Source organism: Apodemus sylvaticus, chromosome 10 (assembly GCF_947179515.1).
Source record: "Apodemus sylvaticus chromosome 10, mApoSyl1.1, whole genome shotgun sequence".
Taxonomy (NCBI): Eukaryota; Metazoa; Chordata; class Mammalia; order Rodentia; family Muridae; genus Apodemus; species Apodemus sylvaticus.
The window spans coordinates 84,253,672-84,274,183 of record NC_067481.1 but is presented as its reverse complement, the minus strand read 5'-3'; the positions used below and the strand labels follow the sequence as shown (position 1 = coordinate 84,274,183).

The window sequence follows — 20,512 nt, the reverse complement described above, 5'->3', positions numbered from 1 at the left end:
AGTGCAAGCTGCCCCTTCCCCGTTGGCCTCTGGTGCACAGCTTACACTCTGCACTGCCTATAGACAGGGTGCTGTTTTCCAGGCTGTTCAGATCCCAAAGCAGGCACCTGAAGGCTCCCGCTGGGGCCCGCAGGATTTATCGGAGCACACCGACTTTTCCCAGCTGGCCGCCCGGAAGCCCCCACTAGCCTCTTGAGGGACCTGGAGATGTGGCGGCCACCCAGGCTGATCTGAAGCGGAGAGATTTGAGCTGGGGGCTTCTGCCTGAGGCCTTGCCCCAGATTGTGTCTGTGGACCAGGTGGAACCCGTGTGCACCCCCAGGGAGCTCCGAAGGTGAATGTTGCTGTGACCTCCCCTGTGCTCCGCTCACTCCGCTGGGCAGCCGATTTCCCCAACCGGGCTGGCGCACACTAGGTTAGCCTTGTCGCCTGGGCCCTGAGTCCAGGCAAACGCCTGGGAGGCCAAGGTCCGAGCAAAGTTCCCCTAGGGCTATGTCTGTTATTTGGGTCCGCCAGGTGACCCGGATGGCGGGCGTGCGCGTCCGCGCTCCGCGAAAGCACCGGGAGAGTCTGTTGTGCTAATAACCTCCTGGGCTGGTTGACACACAGATGGCCCACCAAGCCGCCCAGTTCTTGGGGTCAGTCCTGTGCCTTTTGGGGCCTAGACCCCCGTTTTGTTAGCCTCAGGCTACGCTTGTTAGCAGTCTCTGCCCTCCCGAGCACTCTGGCTCCTGTAGGCAAAATGGCGGCGCGTGCACCGGCCGGGGCAAAAAAAAAAACTCCTGGCTGGGTTGGCGCCCCGATGGCCACTCGAACAGCCCAGGGCCTGGGTGCAGGCCAACGCCTGTCTGGCTCAGACCCCTGCGGTGTTGGGCCTAGGATTATGTTTGTGTACCTCAGTCTGACCGATCTCTGGAGCCCGGGATCAAGATGGCGGTGAGTCTCTCCTGACTGGCGGGCAGCCGAGTTCTGAAGTGGCTTCCATGCAGCGAAAGGCTCCGCAGAACCGCAGTTGCTTGCCGCCCGGCTGGTCAGCGAAGGTCAGTGGTCGTGGGCGCAGGGCCTAACTGGACCCTGTGTCGCCTTGGTTCCACCACTGATGGCCCTTCAGCTGGAGCAGCCACTGCTACCGCCGCCGCCGCCCGACACTTTCATCAAAATGATTTTATTTATTTCCCTTTTTGTCCACCCTCTGTTCCACATTCCATACCTCATGCCTGTGCCCCTGTCTCCACAAGGATGTCCCCCCCCCTCCGCATTCCACCAGACCTCCCTGTGGCCACCAGTCTCCTGAGGATTTTGGTTCATCTTCTCTGACTGAACCCAGATCTGGTAGTCCTCTGCTGTATATGTGTTGGGGGCCACATGTCAGCTGGTATGTACTGCCTGGTTGGTAGTCCAATATCTGAAAGACCTTGGGGGTCCAGGTTAATTGAGACTGCTGGTCTTCCTATAAGGTTGCCCTCCTCGTCAGCTTCTTCCAGCTTTCCCCTAAATCCACCACAGGGATCAGCAGCTTCTGTCCCTTTGTTGGGTACAAATATCTACATCTAACCCTTCAGCTGCTTGTTGGGTCTTTTGGAGGGCAGTCATCATAGGTCCTGTTTTCCATAGCCTCAGTAATAGTGTCAGGTGTAGGGGCCTCCCCTTGAACTGGATCCCACTTTGGTCCTGTTGCTGGACCTACTTTTCCTCAGGGTCCTCTTCATTTCCATCTCTGCAGTTCTGTCATACAGGAATAATTATGGGTCAGAGTTTTGACTGTGGCATGGCAACCACATCTATCACTTGATGCCCTGTCTTTCTTAGAGCAGTAATTTTTTTAAAATATTTTTATTTTCTATATTCTTTGTTTACATTCCAAATGATTTCCCCTTTCCCAGATCCCCCCTCCCCATATGTCCCATAAACCTTTTCTCTCCATCCATTCTCCAATCACCTCCCTCCTTTTTCTCTGTCCTTATATTCCCCTCCAATGCTAGATCAATCCTTTCCAGGATCAGGACCCTCTCCATACTTCTTCATGGGAGTCATTTATTATGCGATTTGTGCTTTGGGTATTCAGAGCTTCTGGGCTAATTAATATCCACTTATCAGAGATTGCATTCCATGTGTTTTCTTTTGTGATTGTGTTACCTTACTTAGGGTGATATTTTCCAGATCAAAACATTTGCCTAAAATTTTTGTGAATTCATTGTTTCTAATTGCTGAGTAGTATTTCATTGTGTAAATATACCACATTTTCTGTATCCATTCCTCCTTTGAGGGACATCTGGGTTCTGTCCAGCTTCTGGCTATTATAAATAAGGCTGCTATGAACATAATGGAGCATGTGTCTTTATTGCATGCCGGGAAATCCTTTGGGTATATGCCCAGGAGAGGTATAGCAGGGTCCTCCAGAAGTGTCATGTCCAGTTTTCTGAGGAACTGCCAGACTGATTTCCAAAGTGGTTGTACCATCTTACAGCCCCACCAGCAATGGAGGAGTGTTCCTCTTTCTCCACATCCTCGCCAACACCTGCTGTCTCCTGAGTTTTTGACCTTAGCCATTCTGACTGGTATAAGGTGAAATCTCAGGGTTGTTTTGATTTGCATTTCCCTAATGACTAATGATGTTGAGCACTTCTTAAGGTGCCTCTCGGCCATTCAAATTTCTTCAGGTGAAAATTCTTTGTTTAGATCTGTACCCCATTTTTTAATAGGGTTATTTGGTTCCCTGGGGTCTAACTTCTTGAGTTCTTTATATATATTGGATATTAGCCCTCTATCAGATGTAGGGTTGGTAAATATCCTTTCCCAATTTGATGGTTGCCATTTTGTCCTTTTAACAGTGTCCTCTGCCTTACAGAAACTTTGTAATTTTATGAGGTCCCATTTGCCAATTCTTGATCTTAGAGCATAAGCTATTGGTGTTCTGTTCAGGAACTTTTCCCCTTTGCCCATGTCCTCAAGGGTCTTTCCCAGTTTCTTTTCTATTAGTTTCAGTGTGTCTGGTTTTACATGGAGGTCCTTGATCCACTTGGAGTGAAGTTTAGTACATGGAGATAAGAATGGATCAATTCACATTCTTCTGCATGCTGACCTCCAATTGAACCAGCACCATTTGTTGAAAAGGATATCTTTTTTCCACTGGATGTTTTCGGCTCCTTTGTCAAAGATCAAGTGACCATAGGTGTGTGGGTTCATTTCTGGATCTTCAATTCTATTCCATTGATCCACTTGTCTGTCACTGTGCCAATAACATGCAGTTTTTAACACTCTTGCTCTGTAGTATTGCTTGGAGTCAGGGATACTGATTCCCCCAGAATTTTGAGCAGTAAATTTTAAAGCGTATGATTGTTTGCATATGGACAGTGGGTTAGTGTTGCATACAAACTGCTGTTGATAAACCTGCTCACGGGGGTTGGTTTTCTTTTTGACGTACAGCTCTTCCACAAGTTTTCAACAGGGAAAACAAAATTAAAAGTAACAATAAAAATGCTAATATGAGATGTTGGCATAGGCAGTGAGGTGGAACATAACAAAGTACCAATAGTTTCATGCTGTGATGATTTCAGTGACCTCCTGGCAATAAGGAATTGTTTATGTATTGAGCCATTAGTGTGTGCCTGGACAAAGTGAAAATTTAGCTTTCAGCTGGAATGATTGTGAACCAAATGTCATTAATGAGCTACTTCTAGATAGCTACTTGCAGGTGACAAGCATCTGGACACATTACTTTTAAGAATAGGTGGGCAGAGGGAAGAGGGCTTATGGGACTTATGTGCACGGGGTAACTGGGAAAGGGGAAATCATTTGGAATGTAAACAAAGAATGTAGAAAATAAATAAATAAATAAATAAATCACAAAAAATATAAAACTTTCACAATAAAAAACAATTTCTAACTAAAAAAAAAAGAGAGTGGGGATCTGGGATTTAAAAGAAATAATAGTTGGGTAAGGTTGACAGGTGTCTTAGGAAGTTGTGACTGAAAAATTTAAGCATCAGTCACTCACGTCTAAATTATTTATGGCACATAATAAGTTTATATTTTTGTTAATTTTCACCTTCTTTTGCATGCTACCAATTGTGAATTTTAGAAAGATTGTTCCATTTTCTTTCTTTTTTTAAAAAAATTGTACTTAATCTTTTTCTTTTACACTCCAGATTTTTACCCCCCTCTCTGACCTCCCTCTGACTGTGCCACATCCCATACCTCCTTCCCCATTTGTCTCCATGAGGCTGTCTTTTCCCTCACCAGACCTCTCCACTCCCTCGGGCCTCCATTCTCTTGAAGATTAGGTACATCTTCTCTGACTAAACCCAGACCCAGCAGTCCTCTGCTGTATATGTGTCGGGGGCCTCATATCTGTTTGTGTATGCTGCCTGGTTGGGGGTCCAGTGTTTGAGAGATCTTGGGGGTCCAGGTTAATTGAGAAGGCTGGTCCTTCTACAGGGTTGCCCTCGTCATATTCTTCCAGTTTTTCCCTAATTCAATCATAGGGGTCAGTAGCTTCTGTCCCTTGGTTGGTGCAAATATCTACATATGACTCTTTCAGCTGCTTGTTGGGTCTTTTGGAGAACAGTCATGATAGTTCCCTTTTATGAGCACTCCTTAGCCTCAGTGATAGTGCCAGGCCTTGGAATCTACCCTTGAGCTTGACCCCACTTTTGGCCGGTCACTGGACCTCCTTTCCATGATTGTTTATATAGTTATTTCTATAGGAAAGATTCCAAAATACATAAATTAGCGACATAACAGTTGAAATTCTGGAATAAAACTGGAAATCCGTGGCAACTGTTATTTGTTCTCAATGACATTTTTCTTACTTAAAGTCAACATTAATAAAATGCCTAAATTCAGAATTAACATGAGGCAATATACAAGCTTTTCATCTGTTTTTCAGTATGTTAATGGTTTAAATTGATGTATTGCTGAAAGTCAAAATTTGCATAGAAAGAGACAGCCTGTATAGAAAAAAAATCTCAGAATTTCTATTTATTCAATAAAGTTTCATTTCTCAAAAATGTATTATCTTAGTCTGAACCAGTGTCTTGGTTATTAGAACTATTGAAGTTTGCAAATATCCTGAATGTATATGTGTAATTTAGTTATTTCTTCACAATAACTTTCGGAGAGAAGTATTATAATTATGTTAGATCAGTTATATCGATCTGTATGTCACAGCATGACAGATCTGGAGATGTCTCTCTGTGATGGAGCAACTGCTTAGTAACAGGAAAGCCCTGGTCCTCTACACTGATATGCAACCCTGTCTCAGAAGAGAGATGGGAAACAGAATAGTTCATCACAGAAAAATGAAGTTCAGAAGGCCCTGGTGTGCTTCTTGATATGGAATACAATATTAAGAGGCAGATTTTGATTGCCTTTTCAGTCTGTTTTGCTAAATTATTGAGCACAAAACCATTCTCTTCAATGCAGTGTGTAATAGCCTTTTGTAGTAGTTTGTCAAAAGTATACCTTGGGTTTATATAGAAACCTTTAAGTGAAAGGTTTTAGTTTAGTTTTCCTTGCATAAGTGCTCCTCCAATGGAGAACTTCAAAAATGAAGTGTTATAAATGACGATTCTAAAGGTTTACCAATTTTCAGACTATTGGTAAGAGAGATCTGAGTGTGCCTTTCTGTAAGATGAGGGTGATTTCTCCAAAGGGGTGCTCAACCTCAGCACCAGCAGCACTTTGACTAGATCATGCTTTGCTTTCAGCAGGTCATCAAGCATCGCCAGATGTTTCACAGAGTCTCTGGTCTAGATGCAAAATATCAGTTTCTAGTTGTGAGAAACAAAAGTATCTTCAAGCATTGCCAAGGTTGGGAGGCATGTAAATGCCCAGAACTCAAACCCACTGCTCTGGATATCCACACATCCCAGTGAAGCACATTGTCCATACATAATACACTGAAAATAAATTCCTCACTTCTTTTGAGGAATTTACAACCTTGCCTTTATTACTATTAAAGTCATTCATTTCCAGTCACTTCTATCCTTAATTAGTTTTACAGATGTAAGTTGCATTATTCTCTTAAGCCAAATCTCATCAATTAAAATGTTCACTAAGTCCAGGAAAAGATAACATTTGCCATTAATAATGAAATGGAAAACATTGTAATAATAATAATAATAATAATAATAACAACAACAACAACAACAACAACAATAACAGCCTCAATAGAGAAAATAGTGAAGGGAATAAAGCAGCTACACGTGACTTTTTCCCACTAAATCTGTCCTTCACTGAACGTTCTCAGGCAGTCATGTCCAGACAGAGATTCTGGATTAAGAGCTTCTTACTTTTAGATGCCCAAAAGGGTTTCAGGAATGATATCATTACATCTCAAAAGGCTTTAACTTTATTTGGCATTTTAGCGTACACCTTCTGAGAAATCAGCTTGTATTATAAAAGACAAGGACAGAAGAAACACAGAACTGAAAAACAGGATAGCTGGTGACCATTTCTTTAACAGTGGCTTAATTGAGTGAGACATCTAAGTGACATTTTAAGAGTCAAAACTAGATTCTTCATCTCTCTTCATATTATGAATTCAATGACAATCTATCTTGTATAAGATATATACATCTTATACATATGCACACATATACTAATTTATATATATTGTGTACCTTGGGTATATACAGGAGCCAACTAGTAGAAAGGACACTGTATCTCCTGGAAAGACAGTTGTGGGTGGCCATGAGCTACCGGATGTGAGTACTCTCAGGAACTTTCCCTTTGAAGACAATTGACCCTTAAGCTATAGAGTAAGAAATTTTACCAACAGCTTTCAATTCAGAGATGTGAATTTCTTGCAAAAGTAATATGCATTTTTATCAATTGTAAAAATATGATAGCCATAGACAAAGAATGGGACAAGAAAGATATCCCTTATAGATGTTTTGTCCTTGTTTGTCATTAAGAACTCTGATCTGATTTGTGGTCAGATGATTCCGGGTTGCCTTTGGGAAAGGCCAATCTACTTGCTCATGTTTGGGGACACAAAGCTATTTTTGTTGTTGAATGCAAGTGCCTCCATTTATAAGTACTTAAAATGAGCACATGCTCTTTCTGGAAAGCTATTCCACTCTCATTTTATTAAATGATTTATTGGATGCCTCCCAAAATGATTACCTAGAAATGTCAGGTAAAGGTTAATTCAATACCATGGGGCAGAATGGTATAAGACTTGGGTGGCATGAGGCTGATTATACCATTTGCTTTAGGAAAGGAGAGGGAATAATTTAGTGTAACGCTGTGGGTATCTGTCATTATTTTTCAATTTGCTTGTAGATAAAGAAATATGTTTCAAAGTGTTCTTTCCGTATCAAAAAAGTGAGAATGATTTTTAAAGCCTGGGCTCATTTTGCACTGTAAAAATAGTTATGGGAAAATTTAGAAATGCTTTCATTTGTGCTAAATCTTATCTCTAAGCAACATTATACCATAGAGGAAAGAAGAGGTATACTGTGTAGGCCAAGAGAAATGAGTCTTCTCAGAAATATTGTTACATAGAAGTTTTGAGTGTATACAGTCTTTGAGAACGAAAATGGGAGATTGATTTATTTCATAACTTTTGTTTCCTCACCTGAAGCATGAATAATGTAGAACATAGGACTTTTATATTTTTCACACAAATATAACCAGTATACGTATTTCCTAATTCAAGAAATATTTAAATTAAGTAGCAATATTTATTAAGCAAGACTGATTTTAAACTATGAGAATGCAGGTGTGACTTAAAGCATACTCACTGTGCTTCCTGATGCATGTGAGGTTGAGGTATTCCAGAGCTGTATTAGGAAGGTAGCTATGCGATAAATAATCATATATATATATATATATATATATATATATATATATATATATATAAAATATGGGTTAGAGTTTGGGGGTTAGGATGAGGGTTCGTGTTAGGGATATAGAGTTAGGGATGTTGCAGTTATGGATATATATATATATATATATATGTATATATATGTATATGGATATATACGGTAAGTGTTAATACCAAGAATAATGCAGAGTTATCAGTCTGATTTATACTCTGAGCTTGTAAATATCAAAAAGTATTTTTGAGAACATAACATAGGCTAAGCTCAGAGAATCAGAAAACTTAGTTTTATTTGAATTTATTTTCAAAATTCATATGCTGATGCCTAGTTAATGTAGTAATTACAGTGATAATCATCTTGTGTAGAAGGCAATTAATGATTTATGAGCACAAAGCCCATATGAATAGGATTTGTGCTCTTCTAGAGAATGTCTTAGTCTCTTTCTCATAAGAAGGCTCCAACTATGAACCAGGAGGTCCCCTTACCAGATACCAAATTTACAGTACTGTGATCTTGGACTTGCCACCCATCTTCTAGATGAGAGAGAAGTAAAATTTTGTAGTTTGCTGGCAGCCTTGTCTATAGTTTATTGTAACAACATGAACAAAGCAAGATGCTAAGGGATGAGGAGAGGAGGACTCCATCATAGGGAAAGTAAGATACTGAATGGGCCGAAGTCAACAGAATCAGAATCTTAAGAATTTCAGGAGTACAATGAATGGACAAAGTGATCAGAGAAGTATAATGAGGTAATGATAATGATTTGTTCATGATATGATAATGATAACATATATTAGAGGGTCATAGACTCTTATAGATTTTTTTTTTTTTTGAGAGAGCACTGAAATGGTCAGGACAAAAGTGTTCACATTTTGAACTTTGGTGATATTGTTACTGTGTGAGAAAGAGAGGTGTGGCCAGAAGTAGATCCTCTTGAGGGATGCTACTGTGATAATCTAGGTGGAGATTTTTGGGAAGTTTTGGACAGGAAGGTTGTTGGGAGGACAATATTTGTTTCTGGGAATGGATCACAAAGATGATTTAGTTGAAGTGCTTGCTGTGAAAATATGAGGATCTGAGTTTGATTGCTTAGAATCCATGTTTGAAAATATGACTGATGTGGTGGTGGTTCAGTGTGGTGTTGGGGGTCAGAGATAGGCAGCTCCATATGGCTTTCTGGTTATAGCCAAAATAGACTATTTATCGAGGTAGAGGCTTACAAATTAAGGGTGGAGAGCATCAGAGTAATGACATCTGTGGTTGTCTCCTGTCCTGCGCATGTTCTCCTATGTGCTCATGTGCACACGCGCATGCGCGCACGTGCACACACACACACACACACACACACGCACACGCACATGCACACGCACACACTTCTGACATGAACTAGATCATGCACACATGGACTTGTTGTGGTGATAAGCTTTTGTAAAGTAAAATCAATGTTACTTTTGGTTACTGACATTCTCCTGTTGTGATGCAGTACAACTGTCAGAATTCTTCCTTTTGATTTGATTGCTTGTACATATTAAGAAAGCTTGATACTAATAGAAAGCAATATTCTAGAGATTTATTTTTTCATGAGCTTCAGTTTTAGGGAAAGTTTTTTATCCTCCCAAAATAATATTGATAGACTGTATTGTGTTATGGCAGATCTAAAATCTCATCCAGAATATCAGTCTTCAGATTCTAGACTTTCTAACAGAAACTGTGAGCCTCTGCAAGCAGGAATCAGAGTCAGTTTATTGGTCTGTCCATCTGGGGTTCTAAAGGTGACTATTTTTAATTTAGTTTTTACATCATTTGTAATGATGATTTGAGAATTTTAAACCATTGTTTTTTTCCTATAGTATTTGAAATGCCAAAGTATTTCTTTTTTCATTTTTTACTATGATACTGTTTAGTTATTTAATCTTCCTTTTCTTTTCTTTTCTTTCTTTTTTTGACGATTGGTCAGAATTTTATTTTATTTTATTTTCCCCTTTCCCAGTTCCCCTTTGCAAATCCCCTGTCCTCTTCCCTCCTTGCTTCTATGAGGGAACTCCCCCACACACCCACCCACTCCTGTCTTCCCACCAAAGTATTTCATACCTATTCTCTGCAGTCTGTTAGGTTGGAATGCTAAGTCTACTTAGTTCTGTGATTCCTTGTTATTCTTATTTTTATTTGACTGTGTAACAACCTGAACACATTACTTGTTCCTACTTGTCATTGGCATGTAATAAAAAGAGGGGAGGAATATAAGGACTTAAATAACTACAGGATATTGAGTCTAAGGTTGAGGGTAAGATATTATATTTATTTCTGTAAACATCTGTGTCAAATATTTACATAACCAAAAACCACTTATTCAGCATTCACTGATATTATGATTATCTTTATCAACTTGGCACAGCCTAGAATCCCTAGGGAAGAGACTCTTTATGACTTGGTCCCTGGACATATCTGTGAGAGATTGTGTTGATTGTCCTAAAAATGTGGAAAGAATAAACCTACTGTGGATAGCACATGCATGGAGTCCTGTCCTGTTTGCGTTGAGAAGTAAACCCAACAACAAGCAAGCAAACAAGCAACAAAATAAATTGTTAGGTATGTATTTATTTTTCTCTGCTCTTGAGGACATATGTGGCATGACTAGTTATCTCAAGCTAATGTAGTGATGGACCGTATTTGCATTGTAAAATAAATTGTTTTATTTCAAAGTGTTTGATTACAGAAACAGAAATAAAATAGAACCACTAAGTTTCTGGAATGACATCAGAAAGAAAATACAAAACCATGAAACAGGTCTGACCCACTCATAAGCGAGTTTTGATAGTAATAGAAAGAATAGTTTGTCCTGAAACATTCCCCAAAGTTGAGGCCAGCAAGTTGCTGTCCTGAGAAGAAACAGTTGGCCTTGCCTGTCATGTCCCTTGTTCTTGTCCACTGAGTTGGAATTGCCAAAGGGTGCCTTTCTTCTGTCCACGGTAGAGATTATAATTCTATTGTTTAAGCCTTGCTTTTCCTCACTAAAACATTCTAAGCCCAAATTAGAGAGGATAGATGACTTTTTTTTCCCCTGAGTTTTTGTAAATATGGTTGCGTGCAGTAGCCAGGTGCACAGCTGTTTGCTGAAGTGTGGGCAGACATTATAGATGAAGCATCACCGAATGAACTGTTGCTTCTCCTGTGGATATGAGAGCCATTCCTGTATGTGATGATATCTATCAAAATGAGGAGGAGCAATACGTGCTTGTTCCTTTTTCACGCACTGTTACATTCTGGATTAGATCTCTTAGGAATCAGTCCAAATCTAAGCAGAACCCTTCATTATTAATCTGTTTACTGCAATAGAATAGAGCAGAATGCAGTATAGTTAGCATGGCTTGATTTTGAAACACATAGTCATTAATTTGTGCATCACAAAAGTGTTAGGTTTGTTTGGTAAATGGCTAACAATAGTAAAAGAAACAGTTGGGGGCAGTCTTCCCTCCTTCATTCTATCTTTCTTCTTTTTTAAAACATAGTTTTATACAGGTTTAATTCTGTAGGCCAGGCTAGCGTAGGACTCCTGATATAATCAGGTAGGCCCCAAATTAAAGACAACATTCCTGTTGCAACCTTCTTGAGTTCTGACATTAAAAACACATACAGCACAGTTTTAGACAGCTGTATATGATGGAATAAATATACTGGTGTGATAGGAAGAACATCCTCTTTAGATTGATTGCTGGAGGAAAGCTACATTGAAGAAATGACAGAGAAATAAGATGAATGAAAAGGCACTGACCAGCATAATCTTAGTATAGAATAATTCTATTAAAGGAGATGTAAAGGCTTTGAGAGAGAGAGACACATCTGGATACCCAACAGAAAGGCCAGCACTATCTATCTATCTATCTATCTATCTATCTATCTATCTATCTATCTATCTATCTATCTATCTATCTATCTATCTATCTATATCTATATATATTTATATATAGATATATCTCTCCATATCTCTATCTCTATCTCTATCTCTATCATCTATCTATCTATCTATCTATCTATCTATCTATCTATCTATCTATCTATCTATCTCTCTCTCTCTCTCTCTCTCTATCTATCTATCTATCTATCTATCTATCTATCTATCTATCTATCTATATCTACATATATTTATATATAGATATATCTCTCCGTATCTCTATCTATCTATCTATCTATCTATCTATCTATCTATCTTTCTATCTCTCTCTCTCTCTCTATATATATATATATATATAGAGAATCCAAGTTCCCAGAGAAACCAGAATTAGAGACTTGAAGGGATCAGATCCAAGTAGCCTTGAAGATTACGGTTTTAAATAACATACTGATTCCAAGAAATGAGAGAGCATTGGGCATCACCGGCAATATGCAAAAAAGGTTAGAATGGCTACATTTATGCTTTACTGTGATGATGTGGCCATGAAGTGTCAAATGAACTGTAGAGGCAAAGGAGAAAGGAAGCTGGGAAATCAAACAGAAGGCTATGGTAATGGTCCAAGTTAACATTGGCACAGGTTTGGATTGTATTATAGATATCATGTAGGCATTCACTGAGAAAATATTCTATGACCTCAGAATTATTCTTTTGTGTTTTTTAGATACCATTTAATTCCCTTTGTGACAACATTATTTACTTTATCTGTAAGAACATTGGCTATTCCTTCAATAGTCTTCTTTTGTATGGAACTTTGTATGATACTGAACTTACCATAAAATCAATTCAAGTTATTTTAAACATGACTTGCTGACAGCAAAAGTTTCAGTGGAGGCTCAGAATAGATTTCAACATGTCAGGACTTAACAACCCCTTATAGCTAAATTAATTTTTAAGATTTGGAAGACTGGGCAAAGAAACGCTGCAGACAAATGTCTTCAATGTCAGGTCACATGACCTTGGAGCTGAAGTTACTTGGCTTATGTTTAAAGCCGTGTGGTATCATGTGAAGTGTTTGCATTATGAATGAGTAAGCAATGTTTTCACTTTGTGCTATTGAATTATTAAAATGTATATTGGAGTTACAAGTACTGGCTTATCTGCTAAGTATTCCCCAAATGCCTGCTGTGTGGAGGTAGGCTAAGAAGAACAGAAGTTTTTAACTCTTGATTTAGGGAAGAACACAGTGAAAGGAAGACTAAGTTTTAGTTGAAATCTTTCTAAGTTTTAGGAAATGTTGTACAACAAAACATCTACACCTAAGACTCAGAACACTTAAGACTCAGAACATTTAGGATGTGATGGTGTCTTCTGTATATGACAGGGGACACACCCATGAAATCCCGATGTTTGCCTAAATGAGGCTTGTAGGGTGGAAACCCTGCCTAAAATCTCCATGTGGATGGGAAGATCTCATGAACCCATACACCACAATTAAGAGTTATAGGCAATTAGGAGAGGATCAGTCTTCTTCACAGATGGGTCCCACATAGGTTATCCAATTAATAATTCCCTGTTTGGTATTTTTTCTTTAATTTTTTTCTTTATTTACATTTCAAATGTTATCCTCTTTCTAGCTCTCTCCTCCAGAAACCCCTATCCCATCCCCCATCTCCCTGCCTCTATGAAGTCGCTCCCCCACCCACCTACCCACTTCTGCCCTTCCACCCTGGCATTCTCCTATACTGGGGCATTGAACCCCCTCAGGCTGTTCTTGATATTTTCAAGTTCCATTTGCCTGCAAATTTCATGAAATCATTGTTTATAATAGATGAGTATTATTCAATTGTGTAAATGTACCTTTCTGTATCCATTCCTTTGTTGAGGGATATCACTGTTGTTTTCACCTTCTGGGTATTATATTAAATATGTCTATTATGAATATAGGGGATCATGTGTCCTTATTATATGTTGGATCATCTTCTGGGTATATGCCCAGGAGTGGTATAGCTGGGTCCTCAGGGAGTACTGTACAATTTTCTGAGAAACTGCCAGACTGATTTCCAGAGTGGTTGTGCCAGTTTGCAATTCCACCAGCAATGGAGGAATTCCTTCATTCTTTCCTCTTTCTCCACATCCTAGGAAGTAGCTGCTGTCACCTGAGATTTTTATCTTAGTCATTCTGACTATGTGGGTTGTTTTGATGTTCATTTCCCTGATGACTAAGGATGTTGAACATTTCTTTAGGTGCTTGTTGGTCATTTGAGTTTCCTCAGTTAAGAATTCTCTGTTTAGCTCTGCTCCCCATTTTTTTCATAAGGTTATTTGGTTCTCCCGAGTCTAACTTCTTGAGTTCTTTATATATTTTGGACATTAGCCCTCTATCAAATGTAGGATTGGTAAAGACCTTTTACCAATCTGTTGGTTGCTATTTTGCCCTATTGACAATGTACAATGGCTTTGCAGTTTTATGAGGTCCATTTGTTGATTTTTGATCTTAGAGCATAAGCCATTGGTGTTCTGTTCATTAAATTTTCCCCTGTGCCCATGTGTTCAAGGATTTTCCCCACATTATCTTCTGTGAGACTCAGTGTATCTGGTTTTAAGTGGGGGTCCTTGTTCCACTTGGACTTGAGCTTGGTAGAGGTAGGTACGAATGGATCAATTGGCGTTCTTCTACATGTTGAATGGCAGTTGAACCAGCACCATTTTTTGAAAATTCTGTCTTTTTTCCCACTGCATTGTTTTTGTCCTTTGTCAAAGATAAAGTAACCATAGGTATGTGTGTTCATTTCTGGGTCTTCAGTTCTATTCCATTGATCTACCTGCCTGTCACTGTACCAATACCATGCAGTTTTTAATCACTATTTCCCTATAATATAGCTAGAGGTCAGGGATGGTGATTCCCAAAGAAGTTCTTTTATTGTTGAGAATAGTTTTTCCTATCCTGTGTTTTCGTTATTCCAAATGAATTTGCAAATTGCTCTTTCTAACTCTATGAAGAATTGAGTTGGAATTTTGATGGGGATTTCATTGAATCTGTAGATTGCTTTTGGTAAGATGGCCATTTTAACTATATTAACCCTGCCAATCCATGAGCATGGGAGATCTTTCCATCTTCTGAGATCTTCTTCAATTTTTTTCTTCAGAGACTTGAACTTTTGGTCATACAGATCTTTTACTTATCTGGTTAGAGCGAGACCATGATACATTATATTGTTTGTGGTTATTGTGAGTGGTGTCATTTCCCTAATTTCTTTCTCAGCACACTTATCCTTTGAGTAGGGGAAGGCTACTTATTTGTTTGAGTTAATTTTATATATAGCCACTTTGCTGAAGTTGTTTATCAGGTTTAGGAGTTCTTTTTTGGAACTTAAGTATACTTAAGTCGTTACTTAAGTATACTAACCTATCATCTGGAAAGAGCGATATTTTGACTTCTTTCTTTCCAAATTGTATCCCTTTGACCTTCTTTTGTTATATAATTTTTCTAGCTAAAACTTCAAATACTATATTGAACAGATGAGGAGAGAGTAGGAGAGTAGGCAGCCTTGTCTAGACCCTGATTTTAGTGGTCTTGTTTCAAGTTTCTATTTCTCACTCACTATGTTGGCTTCTGGTTTACTGTGTATTGAGTTTTCTATGTTTAGGTATGAGCTTTGAATTCCTGATTTTTTCCAAGCCTCTTAACATGAAGGGATGTTGAATTTTCTTATATGCCTTTTTAGCACCTAATGAAATGTTCATGTGTTTTTTCTTTCATTTTTTTTTATGTAGTTGATTACCTTGATGGATTTCTTAATATTGAACCATCCATCTCTGCTTCTTGGGATGAAACCTACTTGATTGTGGTTAGTGATTGTTTTGATGTGTTCTTGGATTCAGCTTGCAAAAATTTTGTTGAGTATTTTGTTTTGATATTCATAAGGGAAATTGGTCTAAAGTTCTTCTTTATTGTTGGGTCTTTGTGTGGTTTTGGTATCAGTGTAACTGTGACTTCATAGATTAAATTGGGTAGTGTTCTTTCTGTTTCTATTGTGTAGAATAGTTTGAAGAGTATTATATTAGATCTTCTTAGAATGTCTGAGAGAATTCTTCACTAAACCCATTTGGTCCTATGCTTTGTTTGGTTCAGAGACTGTTAATGACTGCTTCTATTTCTTTAGGGATTGTGGGACACTTCAGATGGTTTATCTGATCCTGATTTAACTTTTTCACCTGGTATCTGTCTAGAAAATAGTTCATTTTATCCAGAATTTCTAGTTTTGTTGAGTATAGGTTTTTGTAGTAGGATCTGATGATTTTTTTTAATTTCCTCAGTTTCTGTTGTTATATCTCTTTTTTTCATTCCTGATTTTGTTAATTTGGATACTGTCTCTATGCTCTCTGGTTAGTTTGGCTAAGGGTTTATCTATCTTGTTGATTTTCTCAATAAACCAGCTTCTGGTTTTGTTGATTTTTTTTGTATAGCTTTTGTTTTTTGTTTGTTTCTTTGTGTCTATTTGGTTGATTTCAACACTGAGCTTGATTATTTTCTGCTGTTGCCCTCCCTTGGATTTATTTACTTCTTTTTGTTCTAGAGCTTCCAGGTATGCTGTTAAACTGATAGTGTATGCTTTCTCCAGTTTCTTTTTGGAGACCCTCAGTGCTATGAGATTTTCTCTTAGCACTGATTTCACTGTGTCCCATAAATTTGGGTATGTTGAGTTTTCATTTTCATTAAATTCTAAAATGTCTTTATTTTCTTTATTTATTCCTTGAGCAAGTTATCATTGACTAGTATGCTGTTCAGCTTCCATTTGTGTATGGGCTGTATGTTGTTTTTGTTATTCTTGAAGAGCAGCCTTAGTTCGTGGTGATCTGATAGGATGCATAGGATTATTTCGATACTCTTGTATCTGTTGAGGCTTTGATTTTTGTGACAGTTTATTTGGTCACTTTTGGGGAAGGTACCATGAGTTGCTTAGAAAAAGGTATGTTCTTTTGTTTTAGTATGAAATGTTCTGTAGATATTGGTTAGATCCATTTGTCCATAACTTGTGTTTGTTTCACTGGGTCTCTGCTTAGTTTTTGTCTCCATGACCTATCCATTTCTGAGAGTGGTGTGTTGAAGTCTCCCATTATTATTGTGTGAGGTACAATGTGTGCTTTGAGCTTTAGTAAAGTTTCTTTTATGAATGTGGGTGCCCTTGCATTTGGAGCACAGACGTTCAGAACTGAAAATTCTTCTTGGTAGATTTTTTCCTTTAATAAGTATGAAGTCTCCTTCCTTATCTTTTAAAATAATTTTTGGTTGAAAGTTGATTTTATTAGATATTAGAGTAGCTACTCTAGCTTGTTTCTTGGGACCACTTGCTTCAAATTGTTTTCTAGCCTTCGACTATGTTTTTGAGACTGAGGTGTGTTTCCTGTATACAGAAAAATGTTGGGTTCCATATATGTATACAGTCTGTTAGTCTATGTCTTTTTATTGGGAAACTGAGTCCATTGATGTTAAGAGATATTAAGGAATAGTGATTTTTGCTTCCTGATAGTTTTGATATCTTTTTTATGTTTGTGTGGCTATCTTCTTTTGGGTTTTTTGAAAGAAGATACCTTTCTTGCTTTTACTTGAGTGTAGTTTCCCTCCTTCTGTTATAGTTTTCCATCTATTATCCTTTCTAGGACTGGATTTGTGGAAAGGATATTGTGTCAGTTTGTTTTTGTCATGGAACATGTTGTTTTCTTCATCTATGTTAATGCAAGTTTTGCTGGGTATATTGTTCTGGGATAACATTTGTGATCTTCTAGGTTTCATAATCTCTGGTGAGACATCTGTTGTAATTCTGATAGGTCTGCCTTTATAGGTTACTTGACTTTTTTTCTTATTGCTTTTAATATTCTTTCTTTGTTTTGTGCATTTGGTGTTTTGAGTATTATGTGATGGCAAGAAGGCCATTTGTGGGGTTTAAAGTTTGGTTTGAGGTTATACATCATGCTTGCCGTTGGTGCCTTCAAGACTCTGGCCACTGCATCACTCACTAGGCCCTCTAAAGGGTTCAGGAGGTCCTCAAAAGTCAGGAAAGAACACTCAGCTTCCACATGAATGAACACCGCTCTTGTGTTCTGGACTGTTCAGCCCTTTATGACTGGGCTATACCAAAAACATCTCCCATGGTTGGAAGGCAGGTCTACAGGTACAACTGTGAGGACTGGGTCAAAAATTCTTCTTCCCTGAAATAGTCAGGCTTGAAGAGTGTGGAGCCCACCTTCCACCAGCATCTGCATCAGTATTTTAGTCATAACTAAATACAGTACCCCATGCTGAAGAAGTGGCTCCTAAAACACCTGGTGATCATGGACTGTCCTTTCAGGATTTTGGACATATTCTCTCTCTGGCTCATCATGTGTTAGTTATTGATCTGAGCATCCATATCAGTTTCTCATTGATGAGGTTATCAGCACCTCCAGCTGGGGCCAGTTCTACCTGTTTCCAGAAGTCACAGCTCAGCTCATGGCCTCCTGGGTCCTGTTTGGCCCTTGGAGATAGGTTTAGGGTTCTGTAAACTGCCCCACTACTCTCAGTAGACAAGACTACTTACTCCATTGCACATACATCATCTGACAAGACACACTGAAGATAATCTGAACCATCTTACAACACCAAAAACATCAAATTCTTTCCTTGACTGTGTAATCTGTGGACCCAGCCAAACACTTTCACTCTCTGCTCTCTGTATCTTTCTGTTTCATTCATCTTTATACATCCTAGCTCTGGTAGGCTCAGGTCATTTTTAATGATAATTTCTTTTTGCTTTCTCCATGTCCTTTTCTCTTCATAAGTTATCTTCTGCCTCTTTCTTTTCCCAAGAATCATTCTTCATCTGTTCTCTGTGCCACATCTCTTTAATGTTCTTCACCTGTGATTTAGAAATAATATCCACCTCTCATTTTCCCTTTATGAATTCACATAAATGGTGGGAAATGGCTCTTTTCCAACTGTCATCAAACTGGCTCCCAAAGAGATGTAATAGAAGGGATAATTGAACATGTGATATTAAACAACAGGGGTTTAGATACTGGGAACTGAAGGTCTAAGCAAGGGTGGGAATATGTGTGTGTGGGAAAGGACTAAGGGGTTGATTAATCAAATTTAGGATGTATGAAGGAATCTTATGAAACATCCCTAATTTTAAAGCCAATTGAGGACAGGCCTGAAGCCCATTAGTAGAGGGCTAAAACAAAGCACACTCAATGCCATGTTTGGAAGTTCTTTGTCTCACAATGATTTGTCAGGGCATTTAAAAAAATTGTATAAAGTTTTTTTTTTTTTTGCATATGTATTATGGCTTCCGGTTTTAAGAGATCTCTGTGTGTGGAAATGTGTGAGTATTTACTTCTATATGTGTTTCCTGTGCTTTTTCTCTGGCTATTTTCTTGTTTGTTTATTTTGCTATATTCTGGTTTGTGTTTATTTTATCATATTATATTTTATTGTTTCTTTTTAGTTGTTTTTTTTTCTAGTATGAAAACAAAAGACAGGAATATATTTGGATTGAAGGGGAGATAGTGAGGATCTGGGAGAAGGTGGTTATGGTGGGGAACCTATAATCTGAATATATGGGGTGAGAAATATCTTTTGTCAATGAAAAAGCAATTCAATCTAAAAGAGAAGGATTGGGGCCATGGAGATGACTCAGTAGTTAGAAGAGCAGTCCGTGATTTGCCAGAGAACCCAAATTTGATTCCCAGCACCCACATCAGATAGCCGACAAAATCCTATAATTCTAACTTGAAGAGAGCCAATGTCTCTAGCCTCTAGTGCCTATAATCACATTCACATTACCACATTCACACACATAGACCTACAGAAACACACACACACACACACACACACACACACACACACTACTAATAAAAATATAAATTCTGGAAAGGAGTTTGTATTTTATATTTTTATATTTTATTTATATTTATATTTTTATATATTTTATATTATATATATTTATATTTATATTTTATATTTTATATTTAAGTAAAGGTACCTTACATAAGTTAACAGTGATGATCTCAAACAACATGTTTATTAAGTGAAAAATCTCATTGCCAGGCACAAGCTGTCTCACTTTAATTTCTTTAATAGCGGAGACTCCAAAAATTCCCCCAAAACAATTCATGCCTTTGCAATTATGCTTGGTTTCTCATCCTAACCAGGTGCTACAGCTGAAGATACCATATAACTTATTTAGAGGACATAGAATAATAAATATTGAACTGATCAGTAGCACTTTCAGTGTTGGCTAGATTTCATTGTGCTAGAAAGAGCTATGAAAATCATTTACGAGAAAAAGACATCAAGGGTCTTACTTAGCACTTGTTCATGAATGTGACAATACAATACTCACATGTACAGTGTACCGACTGGTTTGATGGTGTCAATATTGTTTACAGTGATAACCAACTGCTCCATTAATTGCATGTGCAATTGCCTCACAGGAATGCTATAGAAATCATAAGCTTAATTAAAGAAGAAGGTATTGGTGTTGTTTAGCTAAATGATCATATGTTCAATCTGTTTGTAAAAATATTTATGTTTACATGTTTAAATCAGTGCAGTAGGGATCTTCTTATTGCAGTGGCCAATGATTAATGCAGAGACAAAAAGATTGTTTGAACCACTTAGAGTAAGTGACTGTGAGTGCTCAGCTGTAGACCAGAAATCTATATCAATACTGCTCTCTGTGGCTTAGGGAACATTTTGGAGGAGGGAGCAAAAAGAATGTGGGTAGAATGTGTTGGAGGTGTGTTTCCAAGT

General features: G+C 38.3%; 1 pseudogene; it reads right to left on the bottom strand.

Annotated features, from left to right (window-relative positions):
* Nucleotides 1-11,113: 11,113 nt before the first annotated feature.
* Nucleotides 11,114-18,748, bottom strand: LOC127694468 (asparagine--tRNA ligase, cytoplasmic-like; annotated as a pseudogene).
* Between the last annotated feature and the right edge of the window lie 1,764 nt (nt 18,749-20,512).